Source organism: Oncorhynchus clarkii, chromosome 13 (genome assembly GCF_045791955.1).
Source record: "Oncorhynchus clarkii lewisi isolate Uvic-CL-2024 chromosome 13, UVic_Ocla_1.0, whole genome shotgun sequence".
In the NCBI taxonomy this organism is placed as follows: Eukaryota; Metazoa; Chordata; class Actinopteri; order Salmoniformes; family Salmonidae; genus Oncorhynchus; species Oncorhynchus clarkii.
This window is the reverse complement of record NC_092159.1, coordinates 13,353,644-13,373,011: the sequence shown is the minus strand read 5'-3', so window position 1 is coordinate 13,373,011 and position 19,368 is coordinate 13,353,644. Positions and strand designations below refer to the sequence as shown.

Below are 19,368 nucleotides of genomic sequence, written 5' to 3'. Positions count from 1 at the left end.
ACAACAACCTAAAAGGAAGCGATTCCCAAACCTTCCATAACAAAGCCATCACCTACAGAGAGATGAACCTGGAGAAGAGTCCCCTAAGCAAGCTGGTCCTGGGGCACTGTTCACAAACACAAACAGAACCCACAGAGCCCCAGGACAACAGCACAATTAGACCCAACCATATATCATGAGAAAACAAAAAGATAATTATTTCCAATGTGTCAAGTAATTAACAAAACACTGAGCAAACTAGAATGCTATTTGACCCTAAACAGAGAGCACACCGTGGCAGAATACCTGACTACTGGGACTGACCCAAAATTAAGGAAAGCTTTGACTATGTACAGACTCAGTGAGCATAGCCTTGCTATTGAGAAAGGCTGCCGTAGGCAGATCTGGCTCTCAAGAGAAGACAGGCTATGTGTCCACTGCCCACAAAATGAGGTGGAAACTGAGCTGCACTTCATAACCTCCTGTCCAATGTATGACCATATTAGAGACCCATATTTCCCCCAGATTACACAGATCCACAAAGAATTAAAAAACAAACCCGATTATGATAAAGTCCCATATCTACTGGGTGAAATACCACAGTGTGCCATCACAGCAGCAAGATTTGTGACCTGTTGCCACAAGAACGTTAACACTAGAAGCTTATTACCTAAAAATGGATCAATTGAAAGTGTAGGTCCACAGCTCCAATCCAGATGTGTTGGTCATTACTGAGACGTGGTTAAGGAAGAGTGTTTTGAATACTGATGTTAACCTTTCTGGTTAGAACCTTTTTCGGCAAGACAGATCTTCCAAAGGTGGGTGAGTGGCAATCTTTACCAAGGATCACCTTCAGTGCTCGGTTGTCTCCACCAAGTCTGTCCCCAAACAATTTGATTTGCTGGTTTTAAGTATTAAACTTTCAAATAGCACCCAGCAACAGTCACCAAAGAGCTATCGTCCTCCATCAGCACCGGCCTGTACCCTACCTGCCCTAAACTCTCTCCTGGCCCCTTACACTAAGTCTGAATTTGTCCTGCTAGGTGACCTAAACTGGGACATGCTTACACCAGCTGACCAAGTCCTAAAGCAATGGGACTCCCTAAATCTCTCTCAGATTATTACCAATCCCACCAGGTATGACTCCAACACCCAGAAAAGACTACTCTTCTTGATGTTATCCCCACAAATAATCCTGATAGGTATCAGTCTGGTGTTTTTTGTAATGACCTTGTGATCACTGTTTTAGAGCCTGTGTTCGTAATGGCTGCTCAGTGAAACGACCTGTCCTGATTTGTTATAGACCCTTGCTAAAAAGCTTTAATGAGCAAGCCTACCTTCATGAACTGGCTTCTGGAAAATGGTATAGAATCCCTTCTGTCGAAGACACTTGGACATTTTTTGATATGTTCAGTGGTATTGTTAACAAACACGCCCGCATAAAGAACATTTAAATTAAAAACAACCGTGATCTTGCAGAGTTACTCCACCTCAAAAATTACATTTGGCAAAAGGCTCGGCACACGCATACTCAGGCTGACTGGCTCTCGTTCAGGCAAATGAGAAATAAGTGCACTCAGGCCATCCGGAAGGCCAAAGTTAGTTACTTTAAGGAGCAGTTCTCTCTCTGTGGGTCTAACCCCAAGAAGTTCTGGAAAACAGTTAAAGACCTAGAGAATAAACCCTCCTCCTCACAGCTGCTTGTGTCCCTTAAAGTTGATGATGCGGTTGTTACTGACAAGAAGCACATGACTGAGCTCTTTAAATCACCACTTCATTAAATCAGGATTCCTATTTGACTTAGCAATGCCTCCTTGCCCGTCCAACATTTCCTCATCTCCCACCCCTTCTAATGCGACTGTCCCCGATGCTTCTCCCTCTTTTTCCCCTGCCCCACTACAAAGTTTCTCCCTACAGGCTGTCACTGAGTCCGAGGTGCTAAAGAGGTTCCTGAAACTTGACCCCAAAAAAACATCAGATGGTTTAGACCCTTTCTTCTTTAAGGTTGCTGCCCCCTATCATCGCCAAGCCTATCTCCAACCTTTTTAACCTTTCCCTCCTTTCTGGGGAGGTTCCCATTGCTTGGAAGGCAGCCACGGTTCGTGCTTTATTTAAAGGGGGAGATCAAGCTGATCCTAACGGTTATAGGCCTATTTCTATTTTGCCCTGTTTATCAAAAGTGTTGGAAAAACTTGTCAATAATCAACTGACTGGCTTTCTTGATGTCTATATTTTCTCTGGTATGCAATCTGGTTTACGCTCAGGTTATGGATGTGTCACTGCAACCTTAAAGGTCCTCAATTATGTCACCAATGCCTTTGATTCTAAGCAATGTTGTGCTGCTATTTTTATTGACTTGGCCAAAGCTTTTAATTACGATAGACCATTCCATTCTTGTGGGCCGGCTAAGGAGTATTGGTGTCTCTGAGGGGTCTTTGGCCTGGTTTGCTAGCTACCTCTCTCAAAGAGTGCAGTGTATAAAATCTGCTGTCTCAGCCACTGCCTGTCACCAAGGGACTACCCCAAGGCTCAATCCTAGGCCCTACGCTCTTCTCAATTTACATAAACAACATAGCTCAGGCAGTAAGAAGCTCTCTCATCCATTTATATGCAGATGATACAGTCTTATACTCAGCTGGCCCCTCCCTGGATTTTGTGTTAAATGTTCTACAACAAAGCTTTCTTAGTGTCCAAACAAGCTTTCTTTACCCTTAACCTTGTTCTGAACACCTCCAAAACAAAGGTCATGTGGTTTGGTAAGAAGAATGCCCCTCCTCCCACAGGTGTTACTACTTGAGGTAGTCACCTCATACAAGTACTTAGGTGTATGGCTAGACGGTACACTGTCCTTCTCTCAGCACATATCAAAGCTGCAGTTAAAGTTAAATCTAGACTTGGTTTCTTCTATCGTAATTGCTCCTCTTTCACCCCAGCTGCCAAACTAACCCTGATTCAGATGACCATCCTACCCATGCTAGATTACGGAGACCTAATTTATAGATCAGCAGGTAAGTGTACTCTCGAGCGGCTAGATGTTCTTTACCATTCGGCCATCAGATTTTCCACCAATGCTCCTTATAGGACACATCACTGCACTCTATACTCTTCTGTAAACTGGTCATCTCTATATACCCGTCGCAAGACCCACTGGTTGATGCTTATTTATAAAACCCTCTTAGTCCTCACTCCCCCCCTATCTGAGATATCTACTGCAGCCCTCATCCTCCATATACAACATCCGTTCTGCCAGTCACATTCTGTTAAAGGTCCCCAGAGCACACACATCTCTCGATCGCCCCTCATTTCAGTTCGCTGCAACTAGTGACTGGAACGAGCTGCAACAAACACTCAAACTGGACAGTTTTATCTCAAACTGGACAGTTTTATCTTCATTCAAAGACTCAATCATGGATGCTCTTACTGACAGTTGTAGCTGCTTTGAGTGAAATATTGTTGCCTCTACCTTCTTGCCCTGTTGCCCTGTTGATGTTTGTACCATGTTCTGTGCTGCTACCATGTTGTGTTGCTACCATGTTGTTGTCATGTGTTTCTACCATGCTGTGTTGTCATGTGTTGCTGCCTTGCTATGTTGTAGTCTTAGGTCTCTCTATATGTAGTGTTGTGTTGTCTCTCGTCGTGATGTGTGTTTTGTCCTATATTTATATATACAGCTCTGGAAAAAATGAAGAGACCACTGCAAAATGATCAGTTTCTCTGGTTTTACTATTTATAGGTATGGGTTACTATTTATAGGTATGTGTTTGGGTAAAATGAAAATGTTTGTTTTATTCTATAAACTACTGACAACATTTCTCCCAAATTCCAAATAAAAATATTGTAATTTAATGGTCAAAATAACTAAAAAGATGCAGTGTTGTCAGACCTTGATATATCATTCTGAAACATGAGGTGATGACTGAGGATGAATGGCACGACAATGGGCCTCAGGATCTCATCATGGTATCTCTGTGCATTCAAACTGACATCGATAAAATGCAATTGTGTTCGTTGTCCATAGCTTATGCCTGCCCATACCATAACCCCTCCGACACCTAATTTATTTATATAAATTGCCTGCTTTCCTTATATGAACTGTAATTGTTGCATGTTGCGTTTATATTTTTGTGCGATAGGCTGTTTTCAGCTACCAGATCTCTCAGTCTCACGTCAGAATTAGACATTCATCCATGTTTCTTCAACGTCAAATTTCAAAGTCTTTATTCTTAAGTTAAGGCATTACCTACGAATGGTTAAGGTAAGGGTTAAGGTAAGGGTTAAGGTAATGGTTAAGGTAATGGTTAAGGTAATGGTTAAGGTAAGGGTTAAGGTAAGGGTTAAGGTAATGGTTAAGGTAATGGTTAAGGTAAGGGTTAAGGTAAGGGTTAAGGTAAGGGTTAAGGTAAGGGTTAAGGTAAGGGTTAAGGTAATGGTTAAGGTAATGGTTAAGGTAAGGGTTAAGGTAAGGGTTAAGGTAAGGGTTAAGGTAATGGTTAAGGTAAGGGTTAAGGTAAGGGTTAAGGTAATGGTTAAGGTAAGGGTTAAGGTAAGGGTTAAGGTAAGGGTTAAGGTAATGGTTAAGGTAAGGGTTAAGGTAAGGGTTAAGGTAAGGGTTAAGGTAATGGTTAAGGTAAGGGTTAAGGTAATGGTTAAGGTAAGGGTTAAGGTAAGGGTTAAGGTAATGGTTAAGGTAAGGGTTAAGGTAATGGTTAAGGTAAGGGTTAAGGTAATGGTTAAGGTAAGGGTTAAGGTAATGGTTAAGGTAAGGGTTAAGGTAAGGGTTAAGGTAATGGTTAAGGTAAGGGTTAAGGTAATGGTTAAGGTAAGGGTTAAGGTAATGGTTAAGGTAATGGTTAAGGTAAGGGTTAAGGTAATGGTTAAGGTAAGGGTTAAGGTAAGGGTTAAGGTAATGGTTAAGGTAATGGTTAAGGTAAGGGTTAAGGTAACGGTTAAGGTAAGGGTCAAGGTAATGGTTAAGGTAATGGTTAAGGTAAGGGTTAAGGTAAGGGTTAAGGTAATGGTTAAGGTAATGGTTAAGGTAATGGTTAAGGTAAGGGTTAAGGTAATGGTTAAGGTAATGGTTAAGGTAATGGTTAAGGTAAGGGTTAAGGTAATGGTTAAGGTAAGGGTTAAGGTAAGGGTTAAGGTAATGGTTAAGGTAAGGGTTAAGGTAATGGTTAAGGTAATGGTTAAGGTAATGGTTAAGGTAAGGGTTAAGGTAAGGGTTAAGGTAAGGGTTAAGGTAAGGGTTAAGGTAAGGGTTAAGGTAATGGTTAAGGTAATGGTTAAGGTAAGGGTTAAGGTAATGGTTAAGGTAAGGGTTAAGGTAATGGTTAAGGTAATGGTTAAGGTAATGGTTAAGGTAAGGGTTAAGGTAAGGGTTAAGGTAATGGTTAAGGTAAGGGTTATGGTAATGGTTAAGGTAATGGTTAAGGTAAGGGTTGAGGTAATGGTTAAGGTAATGGTTAAGGTAATGGTTAAGGTAAAGGTTAAGGTAAGGGTTAAGGTAATGGTTAAGGTAATGGTTAAGGTAAGGGTTAAGGTAATGGTTAAGGTAATGGTTAAGGTTTGGGCTTAAAACAAAAATTGAAAAAGCTACTTTCTGTCTCTGGATTCGGACACAAAACCTTTTCCACCAGAGGCAGATGCCCATCTTTCATCCCCGCCCACAACACCGAAACCTACTTGAAGGTAACAGCGCTCACTGTTGCCCCTAGTGGCCGGTTTCCACTTCATTTCCCAACATCCTCAGACATGGATGGACATTGAATACTGACTTGTATCACGGGGGACCTGGCTGGTTTTCAAAGCAAAACAGGTTTCATATAGCTAAAAATACAGTTTCCCAGACGCATCAATATAACAAAAAAGGGTGTGCCTGTGTTTATGTATGGTGATGTCTCTGCAAATGGAGGTGGATGCGTGTCCAACATAGTTGAAAGGAAAAGCTATAGAGCTGGAATCAAGTCCATATAAACTTCCCTAATAACCCTATACTCTGTGTGTCAACCCTCTCTAGGATGTACATCTATCCAGTCAGTGTATGGGAGGAACACTTAGCTTGACAGCCTGACACACAAACACACACACACACTGAGAGGAACACTTAGGCCTGACAGCATGACACACTTTAGCCTTTAATGCACCTGATGGATTCTATTGATTCTGTATAATACACAGGCTGCTGGGCACACACATACACACAATCCCAGCGAAGAACACACACACGATGAAGGGACACACACACATGCTTCATCTACTATGGCTGCTGTGGAGACAGAAATAGACAGAAGAGCAGAAACAAAGTTTCTTTCTCTTTCTGATAACCACTTATTTTCACTCTATGAATGAATACACACACACTTGTACACTTTCTATCATTCTCGCTTTCTCTTTCCCTGTCTTTTTCTCTTTCCAACCTAGAGGTCATTGTGTCCTTGAGAAGAAAGCTGAGTAAACTCCCAATTTTTTTTTAACCTTTTTTTTTAACTAGGCATGCCAGTTAAGAACAAATTCTTATTTACAATGACGGCCTACCGGGGAACAATGGCGGCCTACCGGTTCTGCCCGACTGCCTTGTTCAGGGATTCAATCCAGCAACCTTTCGGTTACTGGCTCAACGCTCTAACCACTAGGCTACCTGCCAGCCCAATGAGAGAGCACAGACAAAGGAGGGAAAGAGATGGAGAGTGAGGGAGGGAAAGAAGACAGTGCCTGCAGACCGTTTCCTGAGAGAGAGAGAGAGAGAGAGAGAGAGAGAGCAGACAGGGAGGGCATGAGAGGGCATATGTGCCAGGTGTTTGTAGCCCAGCCAGTTGGCATTGGCAACACTGATTTCTCTAGGGAAGAGAGAGAGATAGAGAGAGAGAGAGAGGAAGCGAGAGGGGGAGAGAGAGAGGAAGAGAGAGAGAGATAAAGAGAGAGAGAGGGAGAGAGAGAAAGAGAGAGGAAGAGAGGGAGAGAGAGAGAGGAAGAGAGGAAGAGAGAGAGAGAGAGAGGGGAAGAGAGAGAGAGAGAGAGAGAGAGAGAGAAAGAGAGAGAGAGAGAGAACGTGTGCTTGTACATGTGCGTGAGAGAGGGGCCTATACCCTGCTGGCAGCGATACTTTGGGGGAAAGGGGGTAAGGAGGGGGGGGGGGGGGGGGGGGTCCAGTAGAGAAATGGCTTGAGGGTGAGAGTGTTTAAAATTCAATTGAGCGCTAATGGCATGTTTATCAGTTAATGAGAGAGGGAGAGCCAGAGAGAGAAGTGAGAGGGAGGAAGAGAGAGAGAGGGGGAGTGAGTGAGTGAGTGAGTGAGCGAAGGAGAGGCAGAGAGAGGGAGTGAGTGAGAGAAGGAGAGGCAGAGAGAGGAGAGAGAGAGAAAGGGAGAGAGAGAGAGAGAGTGAGTGAGTGAGAGAAGGAGAGGCAGAGAGAGGGAGTGAGTGAGAGAAGGAAGGGCAGAGAGAGGAGAGAGAGAAAGGGAGAGAGAGCAAGAGAGAGGGACAGATGCATACATAAACAAACAAGTGTCAGCTGCCCTGGGTTAATGATCAAAGCAAATGCTGCATACCAATACTGCAGGGGAGGAACAGCAACAAATATTCCCTTGTATACATCCACACGCACGCTTGCACGTACACATTCTAGGGTTGGCCGGTATCCAGATTTTCATACCATCATACTGTTCCTGTACCAAGGGCCGCTATTTCCCTAAACACACACCCCTCCCTAAAATGCAGAGTTGGTCCCCTAAGAGTGCCGTACCACCCACGGTTCTGCTGCCTACATCTGGTGTCCTGATGTCCCTACAGCCTGTAATGATGACCACATCCCCACTAGACAAGGATAGCACATTCTCACACACACACACACACACACACACACACACACACACACACACACACACACACACACACACACACACACACACACACACACACACACACACACACACACACACACACACACACACACACACACACACACACACACACACACACAAGCAGACAACACACGCACTAACATAAGCAGACAACACACACACACTAACGTCTGCTTCCAACTCACACTCTCAAACACCTAGATCCCCTGAACGCAGCTCACTCTAGATCCCAATCACCTGAATCCTGATCAGCTGTTCACACACCTGTATGTCATTATCACACACTATTTATCTCAGTTCTTTAAACCCCATCATTGTGAGGTATTGTTTGTTTTGTGACACACTTCTATTCAGAGCTCTGTTTTTCACGTAATTGAATCATCCCGTGTATGATAGTTTTTTCCTGCCTCACTAATGACGCCTTTTGCCTATTCCCTGCCTGTACTTTAGCGGATTTCCTGTTATCTACCTATTTCCTGATCTCCTGAACTACGTTACTAGCCTTTTCCCTGCCTGCACTGTTGCCTTTTTGGACCCCCCGTGTATGACCTTCTGCCTGCCCCTGGACCCAGCTACCTGCCTCCTCCTGTGGTCCTTTACAAATAAACACCTGCTGCGCCCTGCACCTTGCGCTTGAAACCAGCTCTGTCTCCCATCGTGTTCATTATACACACACACTAGTGCATAAGCAGACAAACACACAGTATCATACAAAGTATCATTGGTGCCCTGTATATGTGTGTGTGTGTGTATATATATTTTTTTAGAGGAGACCCCCTGTATAGAGGACACGCCCTAGGAGACCCCCTGTATAGAGGAGGCCCCCTGTATAGAGGAGGCCCCCTGTATAGAGGAGACCCCCTGTATAGAGGAGACCTCCTGTATAGAGGAGCCCTCCTGTATAGAGGAGACCCCCTGTATAGAGGAGACCCCCTGTATAGAGGAGCCCTCCTGTATAGAGGAGATCCCTGTATAGAGGAGCCCTCCTGTATAGAGGAGACCGCCTGTATAGAGGAGACCCCCTGTATAGAGGAGACCCCTGTATAGAGGAGACCCCCTGTATAGAGGAGACCCCCTGTATAGAGGAGACCCCCTGTATGTATGACTCAGTTGGATCTTCAGTGAACACTGCAGTAGTATACCCCCTGTATAGAGGAGACCCCTGTATGTATGACTCAGTTGGATCTTCAGTGAACACTGCAGTAGTATACCCCCTGTATAGAGGAGACCCCCTGTATAGAGGAGACCCCCTGTATAGAGGAGACCCCCTGTATGTATGACTCAGTTGGATCTTCAGTGAACACTGCAGTAGTATACCCCCTGTATAGAGGAGACCCCTGTATGTATGACTCAGTTGGATCTTCAGTGAACACTGCAGTAGTATACCCCTGTATAGAGGAGACTCCTTGTATGTATGACTCAGTTGGATCTTCAGTGAACACTGCAGTAGTATACCCCCTGTATAGAGGAGACCCCTGTATAGAGGAGACCCCTGTATGTATGACTCAGTTGGATCTTCAGTGAACACTGCAGTAGTATACCCCCTGTATAGAGGAGACCCCCTGTATAGAAGAGACCCCTGTATGTATGACTCAGTTGGATCTTCAGTGAACACTGCAGTAGTATACCCCCTGTATAGAGGAGACCCCCTGTATAGAGGAGACCCCCTGTATGTATGACTCAGTTGGATCTTCAGTGAACACTGCAGTAGTATACCCCCTGTATAGAGGAGACCCCCTGTATAGAGGAGACCCCTGTATGTATGACTCAGTTGGATCTTCAGTGAACACTGCAGTAGTATACCCCCTGTATAGAGGAGACCCCTGTATGTATGACTCAGTTGGATCTTCAGTGAACACTGCAGTAGTATACCCCCTGTATAGAGGAGACCCCTGTATGTATGACTCAGTTGGATCTTCAGTGAACACTGCAGTAGTATACCCCCTGTATAGAGGAGACCCCTGTATGTATGACTCAGTTGGATCTTCAGTGAACACTGCAGTAGTATACCCCCTGTATAGAGGAGACCCCCTGTATAGAGGAGACCCCCTGTATGTATGACTCAGTTGGATCTTCAGTGAACACTGCAGTAGTATACCCCCTGTATAGAGGAGACCCCCTGTATAGAGGAGACCCCCTGTATGTATGACTCAGTTGGATCTTCAGTGAACACTGCAGTAGTATACCCCCTGTATAGAGGAGACCCCTGTATGTATGACTCAGTTGGATCTTCAGTGAACACTGCAGTAGTATACCCCCTGTATAGAGGAGACCCCCTGTATAGAGGAGACCCCCTGTATGTATGACTCAGTTGGATCTTCAGTGAACACTGCAGTAGTATACCCTACTGCAGTAGTATACCCCGCACTTTGAAAATGTTAGAATAACTGTCCACATTGACTTTTCCTCAACCTGCAAGATGTGAAATGAACAGAAAAATCACTAGCCTGTGTTAATCTACTATCCCCCATAGTAGAAATGTTAACTATTCTGTTGGTCAGCTAGTCGAGTAAGAAATAGCCTATTCCAAAGAGACTCTGGGACAGTTGTGGGATGATAGAGCCCAAATTCATACAACCAGTAGACCTAGGATACATCATTATAATTTTCTTTAAAGCAATGAGTATGATGCAACAGATCAGAATGTTTAGCTTAAAATGTTGATAAACTATTATTTATGCACATTATAAGTGCAGAAATGCGCACAAGGCAGCAAATGTTCGTTCCATAATGCAATTAGTTGGAAAACGCTGTTGTCAAAAGGGCACTGCACATGCAAGAGGTTTCATGTGACAATGATGAAAACATACATTAGACATTTTGAAAAAGGGGAGATCTAATTTGCAACAACTAGCATGGGTTGCTAATATGACTAGGATTGTGCCTTTGGCTACTAGACAATGAAAGAAAGTTTATATAAAATAATTGCCTCCACCGATATGGTCTGATGTTGGCTAAGCTACACAAAATAGACACAAAAGTTATGTTGACACCCCTTCAAACTGATGGATTCGGCTATTTCAGCCACACCTGTTGCTGACCGGTGTATACAATCGAGCACACAGCCATGCAATCTTCATAGACAAACATTGGCAGTAGAATGGCATTACCAAAGTGCTCAGTGACTTTCGTCATGGCACCGTCATAGGATGCCACCTTTCCAACTAATCAGTTCGTCAAATTTCTGCCCTGCTAGAGCTGCCCCGGTCAACTGTAAGTGCTGTTATTGTGAAGTGGAAACGTCTAGGAGCTGTTCGTCAGGAGCTTCATGAAATGGGTTTCCATGGCCGAGAAGCCGCACTCAAGCCTAAATTCACCATGCGCAATGCAAAGCATCGGCTGTAGTGATGTAAAGCTCGCCGCCATTGGACTCTGAAGCAGTGGAAACGAGTTCTCTGAAGTGATGAATCACGCTTCACCATCTGGCAGTCCGACGGAAACAATCTGGGTTTGGCGGATGCCAGGAGAACGCTACCTGCCCTAATGCATAGTGCCAACTGTAAAGTTTGGCGGAGGATGAATAATGGTCTGGGGCTGTTTTTCATGGTTCAGGCTATGCCCCAATGACAGTCTAGACGATTCTGTGCTTCCAACTTTGTGGCAACAGTTTAGGGAAGGCCAGTTCCTGTTTCAGCATGACAATGCCCACGTGCACAAAGCGAGGTTCATACAGAAATAGCTTGTCTAGATCGGTATGGAAGACCTTTACTGGCCTGCACAGAGCCCTGATCTCAACCCCACCAAACACCTTTGGGATGAATTGGAACGCCGACTGCGAGCCAGGCCTAATCGCCCAACATCAGTGCCCAACCTCACTAATGCTCTTGTGGCTGAATGGAAGCAAGTCCCCGCAGCAATGTTCCAACATCTAGTGGAAAGCCTTCACAGAAGAGTGGAAGCTGTTATAGCAGCAAAGGCGATACCAACTCCATATTAATGCCCATGGTTTTGGAATGAGATGTTCGAGGAGCAGGTGTCCACACACTTCAAAGTGCACTACATGTTACAAATAGAAACCAAACTGGATGGACATGAGAAATAGAGGAAGGACTAAAAACAAACTAAATATAGATTGTCTGTAAAATGTGTATAAGATGTATAAACTGAAGGTAGAAGCTTAAGTGTTTATTAGTTTAATCCAATTGGGGGAAGGGTAGTAGGGTTTGCAGGGAATAATAAAGATATATTCTAAAAAAACTATGTATGTCTATATAGGTATGTGTATGTATATATGTGTGTATGTGTATGTATATATGTGTGTATGTGTATGTATATATGTGTGTATGTGTATGTATATATGTGTGTATGTGTATGTATATATGTGTGTATGTGTATGTATATATGTGTGTATGTGTATGTATATATGTGTGTATGTGTATGTATATATGTGTGTATGTGTATGTGTATATGTGTGTATGTGTATGTATATATGTGTGTATGTGTATGTATATATGTGTGTATGTGTATGTATATATGTGTGTATGTGTATGTATATATGTGTGTATGTGTATGTATATATGTGTGTATGTGTATGTATATATGTGTGTATGTGTATGTATATATGTGTGTATGTGTATGTATATATGTGTGTATGTGTATGTACGTGTATGTATATGGATGTATATATTAACCAAAAAAAAGATATGGGCGATTGGAAATGATGCAGACACTTACATTGATGGAAGCAACAATCTTTCCCCAATATTAAGCTGATCCACCACTTAAATGATAGATTTTTTTAAAGTGCACTACATGACCAAAAGTAAGGTAAGACATGCATCATAATATGTAGTAAAACATTCTGGTTTCAAACCATGAAGTATCTGTTTCAAAACGCATACTGCCTCCAGCTCACTGCAACGTGGTGTATGACGTGCTGATGAAGCCTGCCTTCCGCTGCCTGTGCATTTGCTGTTTGAGATGCTGTAGCAGCAGCTCTCACGCTGTTTGACAGATTTTACACCCAAAAGGCTCTGTATCTGTATGCTGTATGCGTGTGATAAATAAGATGCATTATGAATATACTGTATACACGCGGCAATTTAATTCAACAAAAGAGAGATGGAGACTAAAACTATTACTTCACAATGAAGAGAGACTAAAAACCATTACTTCACAATGAAGAGGCTAAAACTATTACTTCACAATGGAGAGACTAAAAACCATTACTTCACAATGAAGAGAGACTAAAACTATTACTTCACAATGAAAAGAGACTAAAAACCATTACTTCACAATGAAGAGACTAAAACTATTACTTCACAATGAAGAGGCTAAAACTATTACTTCACAATGAAGAGGCTAAAAACCAATACTTCACAATGAAGTGAGACTAAAACTATTACTTCACAATGAAGAGAGACTAAAACTATTACTTCACAATGAAGAGAGACTAAAACTATTACTTCACAATGAAGAGAGACTAAAGACCATTAATTTACAATGAAGAGAGACTAAAACTATTACTTCACAATGAAGAGAGACTAAAGACCATTAATTTACAATAAAGAGAGACTAAAAACCATTACTTCACAATGAAGAGAGACTAAAACTATTACTTCACAATGAAGAGACTAAAAACCATTACTTCACAATGAAAAGAGACTAAAACTATTACTTCACAATGAAGAGAGGCTAAAAACCATTACTTCACAATGAAGTGAGACTAAAACTATTACTTCACAATGAAGAGAGACTAAAACTATTACTTCACAATGAAAAGAGACTAAAACTATTACTTCACAATGAAGAGAGACTAAAATACCATTACTTCACAATGAAGAGACTAAAATACCATTACTTCACAATGAAGAGAGACTAAAATACCATTACTTCACAATGAAGAGACTAAAAACCATTACTTCACAATGAAGTGAGACTAAAACTATTACTTCACAATGAAGTGAGACTAAAACTATTACTTCACAATGAAGAGAGACTAAAAAAACATTACTTCACAATGACGAGAGGCTAAAAACCATTACTTCACAATGAAGTGAGACTAAAACTATTACTTCACAATGAAGTGAGGCTAAAACTATTACTGCACAATGAAGAGAGACTAAAACTATTACTTCGCAATGAAGAGAGACTAAAAACCATTACTTCACAATGAAGAGAGACTAAAAACCATTAATTTACAATGAAGAGAGACTAAAACTATTACTTCACAATGAAGAGAGACTAAAACTATTACTTCACAATGAAGACACTAAAAACCATTACTTCACAATGAAGAGACTAAAACCATTACTTCACAATGAAGAGACTAAAACTATTACTTCACAATGAAGAGAGACTAAAACTATTACTTCACAATGAAGAGACTAAAACCATTACTTCGCAATGAAGTGAGACTAAAACTATTACTTCACAATGAAGAGACTAAAACCATTACTTCACAATGAAGAGACTAAAACTATTACTTCACAATGAAGAGAGACTAAAACTATTACTTCACAATGAAGAGACTAAAACCATTACTTCGCAATGAAGAGAGACTAAAACTATTACTTCACAATGAAGAGAGACTAAAAACCATTACTTCACAATGAAGAGAGACTAAAACTATTACTTCACAATGAAGAGGATAAAACTATTACTTCACAATGAAGAGACTAAAAACCATTACTTCACAATGAAGAGACTAAAAACCATTACTTCACAATGAAGAGAGGCTAAAACTATTACTTCACAATGAAGAGAGGCTAAAACTATTACTTCACAATTAAGAGAGACTAAAAACCATTACTTCACAATGAAGAGAGGCTAAAAACCATTAATTTACAATGAAGAGAGGCTAAAAACCATTACTTCACAATGAAGAGAGACTAAAACTATTACTTCCCAATGAAGAGAGGCTAAAATACCATTACTTCACAATGAAGTGAGACTAAAACTATTACTTCACAATGAAGAGAGGCTAAAACTATTACTTCACAATGAAGAGAGACTAAAACTATTACTTCACAATGAAGAGAGGCTAAAACTATTACTTCACAATGAAGAGAGACTAAAACTATTACTTCACAATGAAGAGAGGCTAAAACTATTACTTCACAATGAAAAGAGACTAAAACTATTACTTCACAATGAAGAGAGACTAAAATACCATTACTTCACAATGAAGAGACTAAAATACCATTACTTCACAATGACGAGAGGCTAAAAACCATTACTTCACAATGAAGTGAGACTAAAACTATTACTTCACAATGAAGAGAGACTAAAACTATTACTTCACAATGAAGAGAGACTAAAACTATTACTTCCCAATGAAGAGAGGCTAAAATACCATTACTTCACAATGAAGTGAGACTAAAACTATTACTTCACAATGAAGAGAGGCTAAAACTATTACTTCACAATGAAGAGAGACTAAAACTATTACTTCACAATGAAGAGAGGCTAAAACTATTACTTCACAATGAAGAGAGACTAAAACTATTACTTCACAATGAAGAGAGGCTAAAACTATTACTTCACAATGAAAAGAGACTAAAACTATTACTTCACAATGAAGAGAGACTAAAATACCATTACTTCACAATGAAGAGACTAAAATACCATTACTTCACAATGACGAGAGGCTAAAAACCATTACTTCACAATGAAGTGAGACTAAAACTATTACTTCACAATGAAGAGAGACTAAAACTATTACTTCACAATGAAGAGAGACTAAAACTATTACTTCACAATGAAGACACTAAAAACCATTACTTCACAATGAAGAGACTAAAACTATTACTTCACAATGAAGAGAGACTAAAAACCATTACTTCGCAATGAAGTGAGACTAAAACTATTACTTCACAATGAAGAGACTAAAACCATTACTTCACAATGAAGAGACTAAAACTATTACTTCACAATGAAGAGAGACTAAAACTATTACTTCACAATGAAGAGAGACTAAAAACCATTACTTCGCAATGAAGTGAGACTAAAACTATTACTTCACAATGAAGAGAGACTAAAACTATTACTTCACAATGAAGAGAGACTAAAACTATTACTTCACAATGAAGACACTAAAAACCATTACTTCACAATGAAGAGACTAAAACTATTACTTCACAATGAAGAGAGACTAAAAACCATTACTTCGCAATGAAGTGAGACTAAAACTATTACTTCACAATGAAGAGACTAAAACCATTACTTCACAATGAAGAGACTAAAACTATTACTTCACAATGAAGAGAGGCTAAAACTATTACTTCACAATTAAGAGAGACTAAAAACCATTACTTCACAATGAAGAGAGGCTAAAAACCATTAATTTACAATGAAGAGAGGCTAAAAACCATTACTTCACAATGAAGAGAGACTAAAACTATTACTTCACAATGAAGAGAGGCTAAAATACCATTACTTCACAATGAAGTGAGACTAAAACTATTACTTCACAATGAAGAGAGGCTAAAACTATTACTTCACAATGAAGACACTAAAAACCATTACTTCACAATGAAGAGACTAAAACTATTACTTCACAATGAAGAGAGACTAAAAACCATTACTTCACAATAAAGAGAGACTAAAACTATTACTTCACAATGAAGAGAGACTAAAACTATTACTTCACAATGAAGACACTAAAAACCATTACTTCACAATGAAGAGACTAAAACTATTACTTCACAATGAAGAGAGACTAAAACTATTACTTCACAATGAAGAGACTAAAACCATTACTTCGCAATGAAGTGAGACTAAAACTATTACTTCACAATGAAGAGACTAAAACCATTACTTCACAATGAAGAGACTAAAACTATTACTTCACAATGAAGAGAGACTAAAACTATTACTTCACAATGAAGAGAGGCTAAAACTATTACTTCGCAATGAAGAGAGACTAAAACTATTACTTCACAATGAAGAGAGACTAAAAACCATTACTTCACAATGAAGAGAGACTAAAACTATTACTTCACAATGAAGAGAGACTAAAACTATTACTTCACAATGAAGAGACTAAAAACCATTACTTCACAATGAAGAGACTAAAACTATTACTTCACAATGAAGAGGCTAAAACTATTACTTCACAATGAAGAGAGACTAAAAACCATTACTTCACAATGAAGAGAGACTAAAACTATTACTTCACAACGAAGAGAGAATAAAACTATTACTTCACAATGAAGAGAGACTAAAAACAATTACTTCACAATGAAGAGAGGCTAAAAACCATTCATTTACAATGAAGAGAGGCTAAAAACCATTACTTCACAATGAAGAGAAACTAAAACTATTACTTCCCAATGAAGAGAGGCTAAAATACCATTACTTCACAATGAAGTGAGACTAAAACTATTACTTCACAATGAAGAGAGGCTAAAACTATTACTTCACAATGAAGAGAGACTAAAACTATTACTTCACAATGAAGAGAGTCTAAAACTATTACTTCACAATGAAGAGAGACTAAAACTATTACTTCACAATGAAGAGACTAAAACTATTACTTCACAATGAAGAGAGACTAAAACTATTACTTCACAATGAAGAGAGGCTAAAACTATTACTTCACAATGAAGAGACTAAAACTATTACTTCACAATGAAGAGAGGCTAAAATACCATTACTTCACAATGAAGAGACTAAAATACCATTACTTCACAATGAAGAGAGACTAAAATACCATTACTTCACAATGAAGTGAGACTAAAACTATTACTTCACAATGAAGAGAGACTAAAACTATTACTTCACAATGAAGAGAGACTAAAATACCATTACTTCACAATGAAGAGAGACTAAAACTATTACTTCACAATGAAGAGAGACTAAAACTATTACTTCACAATGAAGAGAGACTAAAACTATTACTTCACAATGAAGAGAGGCTAAAACTATTACTTCACAATTAAGAGAGACTAAAAACCATTACTTCACAATGAAGAGAGGCTAAAAACCATTCATTTACAATGAAGAGAGGCTAAAAACCATTACTTCACAATGAAGAGAAACTAAAACTATTACTTCCCAATGAAGAGAGGCTAAAATACCATTACTTCACAATGAAGTGAGACTAAAACTATTACTTCACAATGAAGAGAGGCTAAAACTATTACTTCACAATGAAGAGAGACTAAAACTATTACTTCACAATGAAGAGAGGCTAAAACTATTACTTCACAATGAAGAGAGACTAAAACTATTACTTCACAATGAAGAGACTAAAACTATTACTTCACAATGAAGAGAGACTAAAACTATTACTTCACAATGAAGAGAGGCTAAAACTATTACTTCACAATGAAGAGACTAAAACTATTACTTCACAATGAAGAGAGGCTAAAATACCATTACTTCACAATGAAGAGACTAAAATACCATTACTTCACAATGAAGAGAGACTAAAACTATTACTTCACAATGAAGAGAGACTAAAATACCATTACTTCACAATGAAGAGAGACTAAAACTATTACTTCACAATGAAGAGAGACTAAAACTATTACTTCACAATGAAGAGAGACTAAAACTATTACTTCACAATGAAAAGAGACTAAAAAAACATTACTTCACAATGAAAATAGGCTAAAAACCATTACTTCACAATGAAGTGAGACTAAAACTATTACTTCACAATGAAGAGAGACTAAAACTATTACTTCACAATGAAGAGAGACTAAAACTATTACTTCACAATGAAGTGAGACTAAAACTATTACTTCACAATGAAGTGAGACTAAAACCATTACTTCACAATGAAGAGAGACTAAAAAAACATTACTTCACAATGACGAGAGGCTAAAAACCATTACTTCACAATGAAGTGAGACTAAAACTATTACTTCACAATGAAGAGAGGCTAAAACTATTACTTCACAATGAAGAGAGACTAAAACTATTACTTCGCAATGAAGACACTAAAAACCATTACTTCACAATGAAGAGACTAAAACTATTACTTCACAATGAAGAGAGACTAAAACTATTACTTCACAATGAAGAGAGACTAAAACTATTACTTCACAATGAAGAGAGACTAAAACTATTACTTCACAATGAAGAGAGACTAAAACTATTACTTCACAATGAAGAGAGACTAAAACTATTACTTCACAATGAAGAGACTAAAACCATTACTTCACAATGAAGAGACTAAAACTATTACTTCACAATGAAGAGAGACTAAAAACCATTACTTCACAATGAAGAGACTAAAACTATTACTTCACAATAAAGAGAGGCTAAAAACCATTACTTCACAATGAAGAGAGACTAAAAACCATTACTTCACAATGAAGAGAGACTAAAACTATTACTTCACAATGAAGAGTCTAAAACTATTACTTCACAATGAAGAGAGACTAAAACTATTACTTCGCAATGAAGAGTCTAAAACTATTACTTCACAATGAAGAGACTAAAATACCATTACTTCACAATGAAGAGAGACTAAAACTATTACTTCACAATGAAGAGTCTAAAACTATTACTTCACAATGAAGAGAGGCTAAAAACCATTACTTCGCAATGAAGAGAGACTAAAACTATTACTTCACAATGA

General features: G+C 39.3%; 1 protein-coding gene across 2 annotated transcripts in view; it reads right to left on the bottom strand.

Moving 5' to 3' along the window:
- LOC139424426 (adenylate cyclase 9) overlaps nucleotides 1–19,368 on the bottom strand; it is a 79,694-nt gene that overhangs the window by 25,548 nt on the left and 34,778 nt on the right. The window lies entirely within an intron of this gene.